This window comes from Tamandua tetradactyla, chromosome 8, assembly GCF_023851605.1.
Source record: "Tamandua tetradactyla isolate mTamTet1 chromosome 8, mTamTet1.pri, whole genome shotgun sequence".
In the NCBI taxonomy this organism is placed as follows: domain Eukaryota; kingdom Metazoa; phylum Chordata; class Mammalia; order Pilosa; family Myrmecophagidae; genus Tamandua; species Tamandua tetradactyla.
Window position 1 is genome coordinate 86,918,094 of NC_135334.1, and position 19,466 is coordinate 86,937,559.

Genomic DNA, 19,466 nt, shown 5'->3' on the forward strand with positions numbered 1-19,466 from the left:
GAAACTGTTGAACTATGTTCCAGTAGCCTTGATTCTTGAAGACAGTTGTATAACTATATAGCTTTTAGTGTGATTGTATGATTGTGAAAATCTTGTGTCTAGTGCTCCTTTTATCCAGAGTATGGACAGATGAGTAAAAAAATAAGGAGAAAAAATACATAAATAATAAGGGGAATAAAGGGTAGATTGAAATACTAGTGGTCAATGAGAGGGAGGGGTAAGAAGTGAATTTTTTCTTTTTGTTTTTTTTATTTATTTTTCTGGAATGATGCAAATGCTCTAAAAATGATCATGGTGGTGAATACACAGCTATGTGATGACATTGTGAGCCACTGATTGTATACTATGGATGGACTGTATGTGTGTGAAGATTTCTGGGTAAAAATATTTAAAAAAAACAGCTTCCAAAACCTCAAAAAAAAAAGTAGGGACTTTTGATTCCAGGAAGATGGAGTAGAAGTACATTGACTTATTTCTCCCACTAAAACAACTGAAAATCCTGAAAGTTATATATAAAATAAACATAACAAGATTCTGAAAGATGGATAGAAGAAGGCATACAAACTAGGAACTTTGGGACCCAAGGGATGACATGGTAGTGAGTTCTATGGGTTTATTTTTTGAGGAATATATTCCAAACTTGGAGCTGAAGAAGCTTGCAACCTGGAAAAAGTAATAGGCACAAACTGAAAAAGCCTGCACTACCTAACAAAGGACAGCCTAGCAAGTCACAAAACTTTTAGATAATAATTGCTGTGCACCAACTCAGTACCACACACACACACACACACACACACACAGAATGTGATCCCAGCAAATGCTGAGGATGGAACTTAATATTTCTACCTTCATGAGGTTATAACAAGAGACTGCAATTCATCCATTGAGGTAGTTTCAGAGAAAGCTGAGTAGGAAACCAGGATTTTAATCCCTAGTGAGCAGTAATCAATCTCCACATCCCCCAGTTCATTGTCAATACAGATCACATGGGAGCCTGGTCTTCTCCCCCAACTTGAAAGTGACAAGGCATCTCTTTTCTCTTCTCATTGGGGTGATGTCAGAGTAGGCCTGGTAGAAAGTCAGAATTTCCACCACTAGCAGTGATGAGTCTCCTTTCCTCTTAAGTGTCAGTGGAGGCCATAAGGGAAGCAGAAATGAGGCACTCATGTTCCTCACAGCCAGGGGATATTAGCAGAACCTACTAAAGGGTTGGAATTCTGCTGTACTACCACAAATCAGCAGTAAGAAGGAGGCCTTCCCCCAGTTGAATGTCAACAGATGTTAAGTCAGAAACCTGACTGTTCCTGCTTGATTGTAATAAGGCAGCAGCCTCTTCCCCAGCTGGAGCAGTGTCAAACAGAAGATCTAAATAAGGTTCCAGAGCCTCATAGCATAATACCTAAAAGGTTCAGGTTTCAATAAAAAAAATCAGTCATACTAAGAAATAAGGAAAATCTTGATTTGAATGAAAAAAGATAATCATTAGATACAAACACTAAAAGAACAGATGTTAGAATTATCTGTCAAATACTTTAAACCAGTAATCATGAAAATATTTCAATGAGCAATTCCAAACCCATTTTACAAAGATGAAAAAATAGAAAGTCTCAGCAAAGAAATCAAAGATAAAAAATAAGAATCAGGTCTGTAGCCATATCCCAAGTTCTGGCCTCCTGCCTTCCTCCCCAGGCAACATGAGCTTCACCACCCGCTTCCACCACCTTCACCAACTACCGATCGCTCGGCTCTATCCAATTGCTTAGGCACCAACAGCGTGGCCAGCGTCTATGCAGGTGTGGGCAGCTCGGGTTCCCGGATCTCCGTGTCCTGCTCCTCTAGCTCCCGGGGCGGCTGGGAGGCTGGGAGCCTGGTGGAAATGGAGGACATCCAGGGTGAGGAGACCATGCAAGCCCTGAACGACGCCTGGCCTCCTACCTGGACACGGTGAGGAGCCTGGAGACTGAGAATCAGAGACTGGAGGACAAAATTCAGGAACATCTGGAGAAGAAGGGACCCCAGGTCAGGGATGGGGCCACTACCTGAAGGCCATCGAGGAACTAAGGGCTCAGATCTTTGAAAATTCCGTGGACAATGCCCGCATCCTTCTGCAGATTGATAATGCCCAACTGGCTGCTGATGACTTCAGAGTCATGTACTAGAATGAGCTGGCTGTGCGTCAGTCTCTGGAGAATGATGTCCATGGGCTCCGCAAGGTTGACGATGACACCGACATCACCTGGCTGCAGCTGGAGACAGAGATCGAGGCTCTCAAGGAGGAGCTGCTGTTCATGAAGAAGAACCATGAGGAGGAAGTAAAGGGCCTACAAGCCCAGATTGCCAGCTCTGGGCTGACCGTGGAGGTGGATGCCCCCAGGTCTCAGGACCTCAGCAAGATCATGGCAGACATCCAGGCCCAGTATGGTGAGTTGGCTCAGAAGAACCAAGAGAAGTTGGATAAGTAGTGGTCTCAACAGATTGAAGAGAGCACCACAGTGGTCACCTCTTAGTCCACTGAAATAGAAGCTGCTGAGATGACACAGAGCTGAGACGTACCGTCCAGTCCTTAGAAATCGACCTGGATTCCATGAGAAATCTGAAGTCCAGCTTGGAGAACAGTCTGCAGGAGGTGGATGCCTGCTATGCCTTGTAGATAAAGCAGCTTAATGGGGTCCTGCTGCACCTGGAGTCAGAGCTGGCACAGACCTGGGCAGAGGGACAGTGCCAGGCCCAGAAATACAAGGCCCTGCTGAACATCAAGGTCAAGCTGGAGGCTGAGATCGCCACATACTGCTGTCTGCTTGAAGATGGGGAGGACTTCAGTCTCATCGATGCCCTGGAGAGCAGCAACTCCATGCAACCATCCAGAAGACCACCACCCGCAGGATTGTGGATGGCAAAGTGGTATCTGAGACCGACACCAAAGTTCTGAGGCACTGAGGCAAGAGATGCAGGGTGCCCTTTGGAAAACGGATGACCAATAAAAACCTCTGCATCTTCAAAAAAATAAGAACCAAATAGAAATATTAGAACCCAAAAATACAATACTGAAATAAAAAAATTGTGTTAGGCTCAACTGAAGATTGCAGATACAGCAAAAAGATAGAATGATAGAAATTACCCAATCTAAAAAGCAGAGAAAATAGGCTTAAAAAATAAAAAGGTCCTCAGGGACCTATGGGAATATAGCAAAAGATCTAGCAATTGTATCACCAGTCCTGAAAGGAGAGGAGAAAAAGGCCAGGGTGAAAGAGTGCTTGAAGAAATAATTCCTGAAAACATCTTAAATTTTGTAAAAGGCATAAATTCATAAATCCGAGATGCTAAGTGAACCCCAAACAGGATAGCTCCAAAGCATCCTACACCAGGTCCTACAAACTGTAGTCAAATTGCTGAAAACTTAAGACAAAGAAAATATCTTGAAAGTAACAAGAGAAAAGACACCTTACATATAGGGGAAAAGCTCTTGATTGACAATGGATTTGAATATCAGAAATTGTGAAGGCCCGTGGAGGTGGAACAATGTTTATTCAAGTGCTGAGAAATAGAACTGCCATCCCATAGTTCTATATCTAGTGAATGTGTCCTTCAGGAAAATCAAGGCATTCTCAGATGAAGGAACTCTAAGAGAATCTGTCACTAACAACCCTACACTAAAAAATGGTTTAAAGAAATTGTATAAACAGAAAGGAAATGATAAAAGAACATTATGGAACATCAAGAAGGGAGAGCACAGGCTAAGCAAAAATATGGCTAAGTGCAATAGATTTATCTTCTCTGTTTTCTCAATAATTGAGTTTTGAATGAAAATTATAGTTATGTCTGTTGTGGTTCTAAATATATGTAGAGGAAATATTTAAGACAATTATAAATGGGGAAAGATAAAAAGATGTAAAAGGAGGTAAGATTTTTACATTTCAGTCAAAATGGTAAAATGATGATACCAGTAGATTGATAAGTTAAATGTGTATGATGTCATACCTGGTCAAACCACTATAAAAGAGTTACATGAAAATGCTATATATAAATCAAGAAGAAATTTTTTTTAATGTTCAGGTAACCCATAGGAAGGCAGGAAAAGGAAAACAAATGAAAAAGAGAACAACCAAAAATTAAAATGCTAGGTATTGTCAAAGTAGATACAAACAAAATGACCCAACTTTATGCTATCTATAAGAAATGCCCTTCCAAATATATCACTATAGGCAGGTTGAAAGTAAAAAAAATAGAAGAAGATATATCATGCAAACATAAGTCAAAATAAATCAATTGTAGTGATTATATTAATATCAGGTAAAGTAGGGTTTAGGGCAAAGATAATTACCAGGTAAAGGGAAGAACATTATATAATGATAAAGGGTCAATCTACCATAAAGACATAGCAATCCTAAAAGTGTATGCATCAAGTAACTGCTGCAAAATAAATCAAGCTTTACTTATTAATAAAGTAATAAATCTGATAGAAGTGAAAAGAGAAATACACATATGCACAATTATAATTGGATACTTCAACATGCTTCTCTCAGCAAATGATAGAACAGCCAGAGAAAATATCAGCAAGATGTAGAACTCAATAACACGATGGACCAGCAGAATCTAAGAGACGTTTATAAAACATTGTACCCATCAACAGCAAAATACATGCCCTTTTTTGATTTCCAAGAAACATAGCCCAAGAGCAACCATATCCTGGACTGTAGAACAAATCTCAACAAATATGGAAGAACTAAAATCATGAGAGTGTGTTCTCTATTCACAGTGAAATCAATAAAAGAAAGATAACAGGAAAATTTCCAAATACTTGGGAACTACACAATACACCTGTTAATCCATGGATCAAAGAGGAAGTCTGAAGGGAAACTTTATTTAAAAAGCTTTGCATTGAATGAAAATGAAAATATAACATCAAAATTTGTGAGATACAGCTAAAGAAGTACTGAGAGGGAAACTTATAGCACTAAATGGTTCGATTTTAAAAGCGAATAGTTTCAAATTAGCAATCTAAGCTCCCAGCTAACCTAGAAAAAGAAGAGCAAAATAAGCCAAAAGCAAGCAGGAGATAATCAAGAAAAGAGCATAAATCAATAAAGTTGAAAATAGAATAACAATGAAATCAAATAAAGAGCTGATTCTTAGAAAATATTAATAAAGTTGGCAAACTTTAGCAAGACTGACAAAAGAAAGAGAAGACATATTACCAATATCAGTGAATGAAGTAGGGGATATCACTGCAGGCTTTCAGGTTTCAAAAGAATAAGAGAATAGTGACTGATTCTGCACACATAAATTTGACTACTTAGATGAACTGGACCAATTTCTTGCAAAGAACAAACTACTATAAGATACCCAATATGAATTTGATAATTTGAATAGCCCTTATAACTGTTGTTTATTTAATTCTTCCTTCCTTCCTCCCTCCCTCCCTCTCTTTCCTTCCTTCCTTTTTTTCCCTTCCCTTCCTTCCCCCGTTCCTTCCCCCGTTCCTTCCTTCTTTTTTTATTTTTTTTTCATGGGCAGGCATCAGAAATTGAACCCAGGTCTCCAGCATGGCAAGCGAAAATCCTGCCATTGAGCCACCATCACATCACCCTGAATTCATAATTTTAAAACTCCTGAAAAAAAAAGCTTCAGGTTTGGATGCTTTCACTGTAAATATCTACCAAGAACAATTAAGAATTAGCACTGATTCTGTATAATCTCTTCCAAAATTAGCGGAGAAGGGAATCCTTCCCACCTTATTTTATGAAGCTATTTGTATCTTGATACTAAACCAAACGCAGGAGAGAAAAGAACTATAACCAATATCGCACATGAGCATAAGTCAAAAAATCCTTAACAAAATACATGCAAATAGAAGTAAGTAATATGTAAAAGTTATTATATACTGTGACCAACTGGGCTTCATTCCAGGAATTCAAATCTATTTTCTCCAAGGATGTCAAGGTTCAAGACAGGAATGTCTGTTCTCACCACTCTTACTCTACGTTTTTTCTGGAAGTCCTAGCCAATATAGTGAGACAAGAAAGGATATAAAAGGCATACCAGTTGGAGAGGAAGAAATAAAATGGTCATTAATTTTAGATGACATGTTTGTCTATGTAGAAAATCCCAAGGGATCTACAAAAGAACTCCTAGAACTAATAGGTTAATTCAGCAAGGTAGCAGAATACAAGAAAAACATAAATCAGTTGTATTTCTGAATACTAACAATGAACACATGGAGATTGAAACCAAAAATGTAAAACCATTTACAGTTGTACATGTACAAAAAAAATACTTCAGTGTATATCCAATAAATTATGTACAGAACTCTTTTGAAAACAAAGATTTAAATGAATGGAAAGACTTTCTGTGACCATTGTTTGTAAGAGACAGCAGAGTAAAAATAGCAGTTTTCTCCCAAATTAAGTATAGCTTTAGCACAGTTACTATCAAGATCTCAGCAAGAGTTGTTTTTATTGTTTTTTTTTTTAAATCACAGATATCTTTATTTTATTACTTATCTACTCATACACTGAATAAAGGAAGTGTCAGTTACAAAGTTTGTACAATCACACGGTCACATGATAAATACCATATATTTATACAATCATTATCAGAGATCAAGTCTACTGGATTACAGTTCAACAATTTCGAGTATTTCTTCTAGCTATTCTGATACATTAGAAACTAAAGAGAAATATCTATAGAGTGAGTCAGTAGTCAGAATCATTTATTAAATCTTGATTTCTCAGTTACAGCTCCTTCCTCTCATTTGATCATCTTTTTGATCTTCAGGGATACCATTTTAACTTTTTTGTGCTGGAAAGAGGTGTCAGCCTTATGGGGTAGAGGATTGAAACTGGTTGGTGTTCTTGAAGAGCCTGGGATCTCTGGGTTTCAGGGCTTATATGACATAAGAACAATCTGGAGGCCTTAAGTTTCTGAGAAAATAAACTTACTCAGGAAAACTTCTAGAGAGTCTTAAAGCCCAGGGTATTCTTTAGGGTTTTCAGGAATACTTTGGTTGGGGCTTGGCATACTGTGCTAGTTGCAGTATCTGGCTGAAGCTTACATAAGAGTAACCTCCAGAATAACCTCTCAACTGTATTTGAAATCTCCTAGCCACTGAAATTTTATTTTGTTTCATTTCTTTTCCCACTTTTGGTCAAGAAGGTATACTCAATCCATGATGTCAGGGTCAGGCTTATTCCTTGGAGTCATGTCCTGCATTACCAGGGAGACTAGGCTTTTTAAATTGGGATTCCCTAATGCTTGAGAGAGTATCAGGAATTCCTCAGGTGAGAAAGTTTAATGGTTTCACATTTTTTCCATCAGTCCTTCAAGAGAACTGTACTGGTTTGAAAGTACTGTGTGCCCTAGAAAAGCTTTGTTTTAATCCTCATCCAATCTTGTGGGAGCAGCCAGTAATCCTGATTCAACATTGTATGCGGAAGCTTTTGATTAGATTATCTCCATGGAAAATGGCTGTGACCTTTTGATTAGATGGAGATGTGACTGCCTACTCGAGGTGAATCTTGATTAGTTTACTGGTTTAAAAGAGGAAACATTTTGGAGAGAGCCACAGATGACAGAAGCCTCAGAACCAGCAGAAACTTGACAGCAGAGCTGACATAGATGCAGACACATGGAGAACTGAGACATGGATGTTTGGAGATGCTTGGATACCAGCAGACATTGCCATAAGATGTTAAGCAAGCCAGAACCTGGAGAGAGCCAGGGGAAGCCAAGAGACGAAAGCCAGCCCTGGAGAAGCAAAGTGAGGAACCCCAACAGGAACAGAGGCTGAAGGCATTGGAGCCCAGGAGCAAGGGACCAGCAGATGCCAGGCACATGACTGACTACCCAGCTCACAGAAGTGTTCCTGACTCATCACCCTTTCTTGAGTGAAGGTAACCTATTATTGGTGCCTTAATTTGGATATTTTCACTTCCTTAGAACTGTAAGCTTGTAGCTTATTAAATTCCCCTCTATAAAACCATTCTAGTTCTAGTTCTGGTATATCACAACCTGGCAGCTTACTACTAACACAGAGACTTTGCGATTTCTTTTTTATTTTCTGCCCCAAATACTCTGAAATGTGTCCTAGGTTATTATATTAGCCTGTACAGAATAACAAGATCTCTTTCCTTATTCTAGGTTCTGTGTAAATATGTTGTTTAAATAAACTGTTTAGACAGGTTAAATTAGATAATGTGCTACAGAAAATTTAAAATTTGGACAAAATAACCATCTCTTCCTTTGGTCTGACACTGAAGATGAAGTTTTAAAGTGCAGACAGTATCATCCTTTACTGTATTCTGATTTATCTTAGTCTTAACCAGATCTGCTTCATTCATATCTCTGATTAAAGTCTGATCTCTTTCAGCTTCTTTAACAATTGCTGTATGGAGTAATTCTGACTCTCAGAGCTGCAGAATTCTAACTCTCAGTCTCAAATGTCACGCAGATACCTAAAGCTTCAGGGAACTACCAGTTTATACACAAAGAGCACAGCATCTAACCAGCAAGAGTTTTTGAAGATATACTCAAAGTCATCTGAAAATGTATATGCAAAGGCAAAGGAGCCAGAGTAGCCAAAACAGTTTTGAAAAAGAAGAATAAAGTGAAAGGACTCAGTCTGTTTTCAAGATATTATGTAACTACATTAATCCTCTCAGTGTCATGTTGGTGGAAGTCTAGACACATAATCAATGGAACAGAATAGAGAACATAGAAATAGACCCACATAATATGCCTAACTGATTTTTTACAAAGACACAGAAGTAGTTCAATGGAAGTAGTAGCTCTATTTAGAAGATGGTTCTGGAACAATTAGAGATTGATGTGCACAAAAATGAACCTCAACTTATAGTTTGCACCTAATACAAAAATGAACTCAAGATGAATGAAATTGTAAAATGTAAAAACTATAAAATTTTAAGAATAAAATCTCCCAAATCTAAGGGTAGGCAGAGTTCTGACACCTGACACCAAAAATAATCCATAAAATTTGGACCTCATCAAAATTGAAACATTTGCTCTGAAAGCTCATTTGAGGAGGATGAAAAGATAGGCTACATATTGGGAGAAAATATTTGTAAACCATATGTGACAAAGGACTAGAATCTAGAATATATGAGAAACTCTAAAAAATTTATCAGTTAAAAACAATCCAGTTAGAAAAGATAGGAACAACATTTCATCAAACAGAATGTGCAGATTTCACATAAACATAAGAAAAGATGTTCAATATCATTAACTATTAGAGAAATACAAATTCACATCACATTCACTCTCTATGTAGCAGAATGGCTGATATAAAAAATAATAGCAGCACTAAATGTTGGCAATAATGTGGAGAGAGTGATCACTGACACATTCTGGTAGGAATGTAAAATGGTACAAGGCAGTTTCTTATAAAATTAAATTTGCAAATTAACATTCAACTCATCAGTGGCACTCTTTATATTTATCCCAGAGAAGTAAGAACTTACACAAATACCTGTATGTGAATGTTTATAAATTATTTATATGATTCCATTATGATTCCATGTTTAGAAATGGAGGAGACATTAAGTCATTGTCGAAGTTTATAGACTTGTGGGGTGAGGGAGGCTGGGGAACTAAGTGGTTGCTATTAAAAACAAATAACATGAGTGATCTTCATCATGTTGGGACTGTTCAGTCTCATGACTGTGGTGGTGAATATACAAACCAATAGAGGTGGATAAAATTGTATAGAACTTACTGCACATACACAGATGAATGCATCTAAATCTAAATAAGATCAGTGGATTGTATTAATTCCACCGTCCTGGATGTGACATACAGTGGTCTTGTAAAATGTTACTATTGGAGGAAATTTAAAGTGTGTAAAGGAATCTCTAATTTCTAATTTTAGCATCTTGTTATATATGTGTATTTATACATATAAATATAGAGCATAATATTGCTGTTTTTACCATTTTTAAGTATTATGATGCAGTGGCATTAATTACATTCACTGTTGTGCAACCATCACCACCATCTATTCTAAAACTTTCTCATCACCCTAAGTAGGAACTCTATACTCAAGTTATTGCTTAATGGGAATCTAAGCAATAACTTCCTAATCCCCTCTGCCCCATTCTCTAATAATCTCTGATCTACTCTCTGTGTCTAGGAATTTGATAATTCTAGGTATTTTATATAGATGAAATGATACATTGGTTCTTTCGTGTCTAATTTTTTCACTTAGTATAATGTTTTCAAGATTCATCCAAGTTGTAGAATGTATCAGAACTTCTATCCCTTTTATAACTGAATTGTAATCCTTTGTATATTCCACATTTTTTTTATCCTTTCATCTGTTGGGGCTTTTCCCATCTTTTGCTGCTTGAATAATGCTACTATGAGCATTGGTATACAAGTTTCTGAGTTCTTGTTTTTCATTATTTTGTGTATATACCTGGTATTGGGACTGCTTGGTCATGTGGTAATTCTGAATTTAACCTTTTTAACACTGTGCTGAATTTTTTTTCCACTGTGACTGTATAATTTTGTGTTCATACCAGCAATGTACAAGGATTCTAGTTTTTCCACATCCTGTCAACACTTGTTGTTTTATGTTTTTTATTACAGCCATTCTAGTAGGTGTGAAATATCATCTCATTGCAGTTCTGATTTGCAGTTCCCTAATGAATAATGATATTGACCATCTTTTTACATGCTTATTGGCCATTTGTGTATCTTCTTTGAGAAATGTCTATTCAAGTTCTTTGCCCATTTTTAAATTGGGTTATTTGTTCTTCTGTTGCTAAATTGTAGGAATTCTTTATATATTCTGGATCATAGTTACTGATATATATGATATATATATATATATATGCTTTGCAAATATTTTCTCTCATTCCATGGTTGTCTTTTTACTTTTCATTTTATTGAAGTCCAATTTATTTTTCTTGTGTTGCCTCTGTTTGGGTTTTCATTTTTGAATCCTTGCCAAATCTAGAGTCATAAAGATTTGCCCCTGTGTTTTCCTCTAAGAGTTTTATAGTTGTTGTTCTTAAACCTAGATGCTTAATCCATTTTACGTTACTTTTTATTTATGATCCAGCATCATTTTTTGAATATGGATATCCAGTTGTCCCAACACTACTTGATAAAGAAACTATTCTTTTACCATTGGATGGTCTTGGCACTTTTTTCTCAAATTGAATTGAACATAGATGAATGGTTTTATTTCTGAGCTGGCAGTTCTATTCCAGTGGTCTATATGTCTTTCCATATGCCAGTATCATACTGCTTTTGTTACTGTAGCTTTGTAGTAAGTTTTGATATTGGGAAGTGTTAAGTCCTCCAACTTTGTTTTTCTTTTTCAAAATTGAAAAAGAACTAATCTGGGTCCCTTTAATTCTATATGAATTTTAGAATGTGCTTTTCCATTTCTGTAAATAAAGCCTTTGGAATTTTGATAGGGATGCACAGAAAATCTAAAGATTGCTTTAGGTAGTGTTGTCATCTTAATGTAACATCTTCCAATCCATGAACTTGAGATAATTTTCCATGTATTCAAAATTTTTAATTCTTGCAGCAGTGTTTTTTAGTTTTAAATGTCTTGCATCTTCTTTGTTAAATTTATTCCTCATTTTTTATGCTGTTATAAATGGAATTATTTTCTTAATTTCGTTTTTGGGATATTGTTCATTGTTAGTGTACAGAAAGACAGCTGGTTTTAATGTGCTGATCTTATGTCTTGCAACTTTGCTAAATTCTCTGATTTATTAGCTCTAATAATTCTTCAGTGAATTCTTTAGCATTTTCTAGATATAAGATCATGCCATCTGCAATTAGAGTTAATTAAATTCTTCCTTCAGTATTTACATGCCTTTTATTTCTTTTTGTTTCCTAATTGCTCTGGCTAGAACTTTTAGTACTATGTTGAATAGAGTGGCAAAAGCAGACATCCTTAAGTTGTTCCAGATGATGGGGGAAAGCTATCAATCTTTCACTATCAAGTATGATTTAGCTGTGGGTTTTCATATATGCTTTTTACATAATGAAGAAAGTCCCTTCAATTCCTAACTTATTATTTTTCTTGTAAAAGGGTATTGGATTTTTGCCAGACTTTTTCTCCATTAATTGAGATGATCATGTGATTTGTATTCACGTGCTGTATTATATTGACTTCAGGTTGCTAGTATTTTTTTTTCTTGTTATTTTTATTTGCTTTTCAAGAATAATGAAAGCCAGCTTTTTTTAAGAACTGTTTTATTGAGATATATTCACACAGCATGTAATTCATCCACAGTATGCAATCAGCGATTCACAGTATCATCACATAATTGTGTATTCATCACCATAATCTATTTTAGAACATTTTCATTACTCCAAAAAAAGAAAACCCCAAAACATCCCATGCCCTAAATCCCCCCCTTTTTTTGAGCTGTAGTATTGGTGTGGTATATTTGTTACTGTTGACGAAAGTATATTAAAATATTACTAACTATAGTCCATAGTTTGCAATAGGTACATTTTCTCCCATATATCATTCTGTTAATAACTCCTTGTAATAGTGATTTACATTTATTCTAGTTTTAAAAGAACACTTTTCTATTTGTACTATTAATCATAGTCATCATCCACCACAGGGATCATTGTGTTATAGTCCCATGTTTTGTCCTCTAGCTTTCCTTGTACTGACATACATGGCTCTGAATTTCTCGGTTCAACTACAGTCACACACGCAATTCAGTGCTGTTAGTTACACTCACCATAATGTGCTACCATCATTTCTGTCTATTTCCAAACATTCAACCCAGTGAAGAATTCTTCACACATTAACCATCTGCTCCCTATGCTCTACGCTCATTCTATCTCCAGGTGACTTATATTCTAGATTTTATCTCTGAGTTTACTTATTATAATTAGTGCTATCATACAATATTTGTTCTTTTGCACTGAGTTATTTCACTTAATATAATGTCCTCAAGATTCATTCATGGTCTCACATGCTTCGGGACTTCATTCCTTCATACTGCTGAATAATATTCCATCACATATATGTACCACATTTTATTTAACGATTCATTAGTTGATGGACACTTGGGTTGCTTCCATCTTTTGGCAGTTGTGAATAATGCACTATCAACATCAATACCTATAAGTGTCTGTTCACATCACTGCATTCAGTTCCTTGGGGTATATACCTAGTACTGGGATTACCAGATCTTATGGCAGTTCTATACTTAACTTCCCTAGGAAGCACGAAACTGTCTTCCACAGTGGCTGTACCATTTTATATTCCCACCAGAAGTGAATTAAGTGTTTTTCCACATCCTCTGTAACACATAAAGTTTTCTGTTTAATAGTGGCCATTTTACTGGATGTGAAATGATAGCTTATTGTAGTTTTGATTTGCATTTTCCTAATTGCTGGTGAAGGTGAGCATTTTTTGTGTGCTTTTTAGCCATTTGTATTTCCTTTGTGTGACAATGTCTGTTTCATGTCTTTTGCCCATTTTTAATGGGTTGTTTGTCTTTTTATTAGTGAATTGTAGGATTTCCTTATATATTCTGGATATCAAATCCTTATCAGATATGTGCTTTCCAAATATTTTCTCTCATTGAATAGGCTGCCTTTCAAATTTTTGGCAAAGTCCATTAAAGCACAAAGTACTCAGTTCTGTGGAGGTTCCATTTACCTATTTTTTCTATTTTTGTTTGTGCTTTGGTTATAAGATCTTAGAAACTACCACCTACCACTAGGTCTTGAAGATGCTTCCCTATATTTTCTTCTAGGAGTTTTATGGTTCTGTCTCTTATATTTAGGTCTTTGATCCATTTTGAGTTAATTTTTGTTTAGAATATGAGATAAAAGTCTTCTTTAATTCTTTTGGAGATTGATGTCCAATTCTCTCAATACTCTTTATTTAAGAGACTAGTCTGTCCCAATTGAGTGTACTTGGGAGCCTTGTCAAAAATCAGTTGACCGTAGGTCTTAGGGTATATTTCTGAACTTTCAATTCAATTGCATTGATCAATATGTCTATCTTTGTGCCAGTACTATGCTGTTTTGACCACTGTAGCTTTGTGATATGCTTTAAAGTTGGGAAGCATGATGTTTTTGGCTTCCGTACCATTCCAAATAAATTAACTTTTCCATTTCTGCAGTGTATCCTACTGGAATTTTGTTTGGTATTGAGCATTGAATCTGTAAATCAATTTGGGTACAATTGACATCTTAACAACATTTAGCCTTCCAATCCATGAACACAGAATGTGCTTCCATTTATTTAGATCTTTTTTAAATTTCTTTTAGTAATGTTTTGTAGTTTTCTGAATATAGGTCCTATACATCCTTGGTTAAGTTCATGCCTACATATTTGATTCTTCTGGTTGCTATTGTAAATGGAATTTTTTTCTCAATTTCCTCCTTGGATAGCTTGTTATTAGTGTATAGAAACAGTATTGATTTTTGCACGTTGATCTTGTATCCTACCATTTTGCTAAACTCATTTGCTAGCTGTAGTATCTTTGTTGTAGACTTTTCGGGACTTTCTAATATAGAATCATTTCATCTGCAGGTAGTAAAGGTTTTACTTCTTTTTCTATTTGAATGCCTTTTATTTCTTTTTCTTGTCTAATTGCTCTAGTTAGAACTTCTACCAGAGTGTTGAATAACAGTGGGCACCTTATTTCATTCCTGATCTCAGAGGAAAAGCTTTCGTTTTTTTCCCCATTGAGTAAAATATTAGCTGTGGGTTTTTCATATGTAACCTTTATTATGTTGAGGAAATTACCTTCAATTAAGTGTTTTTGTCAAGAGTGAGCAGAATTAGTAGTGTCTACCTTAGAAAAATTTTACTTCTGGAGAGGAAGGAGTTGGGGAAGGAGGGATACAGTGAAGGGAAAACAGGAAGTAGAATAGAAGAATTAAGGATCCTGTAAAAATGAAAGAAATAAAACGCCACTCCTCTTCCTTCACCCATTCAAAAAATGACACTTCAGTAAACAGGAGAAGGTACTCTCAAACTAATACTCCACAAACTGACAGGAGGGAAATCCAATTTATATGTACTGCTATTTAACGAAGACAGATATTATTAAAGCATTTCAGCTGATGAAAATCCCCCTCCCCAAAAAAAGCCTCAGGAAAATAATCACGAAATATAATGATACCATAATAAAGTACTTTAGACTGAATTATGTTCTCAAACAAGTAAAACAACAACAAAAATTAAAAAGCAAGAACAAAACCAAGAAATCCTGGTGTCAATAATCCAAAAATGGAGAGATGTGGTAAAAAAAAACTAGGAAGAAATGACACAATGTTATTGTACAAAGTCCATGGATTCTTCTGCCGACATGCTCAATAGCCAATTCCTAAAACACTGGGGTTTCAAAGAGAGAAAGAGTATATTACTAGGCATGTAGTAGGAGAATAGATGGCCTAACGGCCCAGAATCTGTCTCCCCAAACTGCAGTAATTAGGACTGTTTTATTAGAGAAAAGATGGAAAGAGTTGAGGATAATGAGTACAGTGGTCCTGGATGATGTAATTAGAAATGATCTAATTATTAGGCATGTGCAGATTGATTATATGCTCAGTCATATAATGTTTGAAAGAAAATGGTAGAATGAGGTCTAGGTGACTTGTAGGTTAAAGTGTAAGCTGCTGTGCATGTCAGGTGGGCCCACTTAGGTTAAATCCGGTTCTCCAGCGTGAAGATAATTTTGGACTTGAGGTGAGTTAGTTCTGGGACCAAGATCCTTCATTAACAAACATTAGGGCTATCTTTAGTGATTACAAGACTCTAAAGTTGAAAAACTGGATAACTAGATACAGATGAATGTTAGTCACAAAATTTTTACAATCACAAGGTCAGAAGGTAAGGACTGTACAACCATTATCAGAGATCAGAGCAGCTGGGTTACAGTCTGAGATTTCAGGTATTTCCCTGTCTACTATGTGCCTGAAAGCAAAAAGGAATATTTATATAACAATTCAGTAATCAAAATTATCCCTTAACTCCTGATTTCTCAGTTACAATAAGAGTTGATCAAACTCAGGAAAGAAATAGAAGGACAGAACTGTTTCAGCAAGGAAGAGTAAATCACAAAATACTTGAGAGAGAACAGAATAGAAAGAAAATCTAATGAGGGTTCTAGAATAAGAATGAGATAAAGAAGTAAAAAGGATCACAGAAAAATGGTTGAAAAGGGCATCTGGCAGAGAGCCAGCATAATTGGAGTCTGTAAAGAAGAAAAACAAAACTGATAGTTAAACATTAAACCAGGAAGACTTTCTGGAAATAAGAGGAACATTAAATCTACCTTTTGAAGGACTTACCAGACACCTCACCATATGAAAGAATTGACCTGGAGTCATCAACTCTGAGGCATATTTTAGTAAACTATTAGACTTTAAAGGTAAATTGGGCTGGTATCACTCTTCTGAAGAGCAATATTGAAAGTGTGAAAGTAAAGTAACATTTTTAAGCATCTCAAGGAAAGAAAATACAGGTCAGGCTTCCTTTCAGATAGCAAGGCTATAAAATAAAAAGCTCAGTGATTATTGTACCCATAAACCCTTCTTTAGGAGTTTGAGGCTGAACTTCATTCAAACAAAAGATAACTGGTGAAGCTTCTGCAAAAGGACTCTAAACATTTAATATAATAAATTGTAGAACCAAGGACTAAATAAAACAAGGTTGAGGACATAGATAGAAGAATGGTATGAAATTTTAATGTTAGGTCAAAGAATACAGCTTTTATAAAAGGGTGGAAAGGGTTGAGAAAGAAGTAGAATAAGATCATGAATGTTACATAGGTAGTAGATGGGAGATGAAGGATACAGCTTTAAACTGGAGACCATATGCTAAAGGGTTAAGTAAGAACGGAGGTGATTAAGAGTACTAGCAGTACTGTAAATGCAAAACTAACTTCTAGAACAAAGTTGCTAATCTTCCTAAATGCCAAAAAAAAATTTTAAATAGTGAAGAAGGTACCAAATAGTGAAAGAAACAGTAAAAGGTGGTGTAATAAATAATTATAATTTAAAAATAAGATACCAAACATATCAGTTAGATCAGTAAATGTGGACTTAATTTGCCTATTTGAAAGTTTTCAAGTTGATTAATAGAACAAACATCATGTTAAAATTTGGTTCAGGCAAGAATCTGTTAGTGGATGCTTAATCTAGGGTAGAAAGTTTGATAAAGCTCAGGAGTTTTTCATAGTTTCCAAGTGTCTTCTTGCGGATTGCTTATATAGTTGCAAGGAGGAAATAGTAACTGTATAGTGAAGAAATTGAACAACAATTTCACTAAGTGATTAAAGTAAATATCACCAACAAAGGGGTTAGGGACATAATGACCTGTGACTGTGATACCCTTAAAAGGTTATCTAGCAAATAGTCTGAAAGTAATAGCTAGAAGCAGTTTAGCAAGAAATGTATGACCTCAATCAAACCATGAGGCAACATCAAACAAAACCCAAATTGTGGATTGTTCTATAAAATAACTGTCTTGTTCTACAAAAAATGTCAATGTCATAAAGGAAAGACTAAGGAAATGTTACAGATTAATGAACTCTAAAGAGAAAAGTAGCTAAATGTAATCCATTATCTTGGAATGGCTTCTGTGATGGAAATGGGGAAATGCTATAAAGAATGTTATATTAGGATAATCGACAAAATTGGAATATGGAATGACAAAAATACTTAGAGATTATTAAATTTTTAAGTTTGATAATTACAGTTTATGTCAGAATAGCCTTATTTTTAAAAAATTGCAGAGTATTAAAAGGGAAAGCATAATTTGTAACCTTGCTTTCACATAGCTGAGAAACAGGAGTGTGTGTATGAGGCGAGAGTAATAAAGTATCAAAATGTTAAAAGTTGGTGACTGAGTAATGAAAATATGTGAATCTTCTATTTTTATAACTTTTCGGTCCTAAATTTTTTTTTAAAAGGATATTCATGGCTGTAAGGTGTAGAATGTTAAATAAAAGTTGAATTACACAACTCTCTTGGCCCACCCTTTTTTTTTTTTTTTAAATATTCAGTGTTTTACCAGTTGAGATGACCTATGTTCAGGAATCCTAATTTGATATAAGTCCATCTGTTTTAAACCATAGGTTGTCTTCTTTTAAAGTTTGTTTTCTCTCTTAATATTTTTACAGAATTTGATTTTTTCATTCTTAAATATGGTTTAGAGATAATAAAAACATTTTCTGAAGTGACCTTTCCAGGACCTCCAGTAAAATGCTTGGTTCTATAAAGTACAAACAAAACCCATCTAATAGGTCCCACCCTCCCTGCCTTTGGTGCTTCACATGTTCTAGGATAGAAAATAAGTTTCAATACTTTTTTCATATTTTTATCTTGTTCCAAGGTGAGCTATATCAAAATATGAATAGTTTTATTAGCTTTGCCAATTATTTTGCAGCTAAGTCCATTTTGCCAGATCAGATTCCCTTTATCTTTTGAGGAACAGCTGGTTCTTTTTTTTTTTTTTTACATGGGCAGGTACCGATAATCGAACCTGGGTCTCTGGCACGTGAGAACTCTGCCTGCTGAACCATGAAACAACTGGTTCTTTATCAGAAGAAAAATGTTTAAGAAACTTGTTTATTTGAATGATTCCATTTCTTTCTCTTAAATTATTATCAGAATTTCAGCTTATTTCAGAAATACTGTGTGAAGAGATGATATCAGGTGAAATTTGAGGTTATAGTCCAATTTTATATTTGCTAAAATTTATCTTTTTAAATTATAGAAAGTCAATGACTTAAAATTAAAATGAATTTCATGCCTGCTTGATTCCTAGATAGTATGCATTCTGAATTTCTTTCTTCTGTCCTAAAGCAGTATGGAGAAAAGAAAATCATATGGTTCCACTAGGTGCACAATTTAGAACTCTTATTATCCATTTTCAAATGGGTCAGTATCTGACATGCAGTGAGAAAATTGGACAGTGTTTTTTAATCTTTATAAATTCATGTAGTGGTAGATTACTCACCCTTAATTTAGTGATTAAGGGTGATCATTAGATTTTTAAGTTTATAAATAGTATGAGTTCTTCAGAAATCGGTGATATTGACTGTACATTTTAAAAATGCTTCCTTCCACAAAAAGATTGAAGTGGTACACACAACTGTTTTTAAAGAAGGATGGAGTTTTTAATCTGAGAATTTTTGTTAGATTATTTAGACAAATATCCCAATGTAAAATCAAATGATAAAAAAAGTTATATAGAAATGACTAACTTTGATATACAAAGAATAGCTAAAACAGTATTTAGGAAAGATCTCTTACAGAATGGAACAGTTATTTTTACTCAGTTTTTATAGTAATAACATTATTTGCTGTTGATAATTTTTTCCTTGTTGTCTTATGAGTTCCTAATTTTCTAGCCATTTTACTGGCCATGAGTACTCAGATAATTGCAGTGTTTTATATTCTCTTTGTCATTAACATTATAATACTTTTGAGTAATTATTAAAATT

At 35.2% G+C, this 19,466-nt stretch overlaps 1 protein-coding gene and 1 pseudogene across 2 annotated transcripts in view; both read left to right on the top strand.

Annotated features, from left to right (window-relative positions):
* The window catches only part of USP47 (ubiquitin specific peptidase 47), a 169,691-nt gene that overhangs the window by 101,760 nt on the left and 48,465 nt on the right, over nt 1-19,466 (top strand). The window lies entirely within an intron of this gene.
* LOC143644694 (keratin, type I cytoskeletal 18 pseudogene) lies at nt 1,695-19,453 on the top strand (annotated as a pseudogene).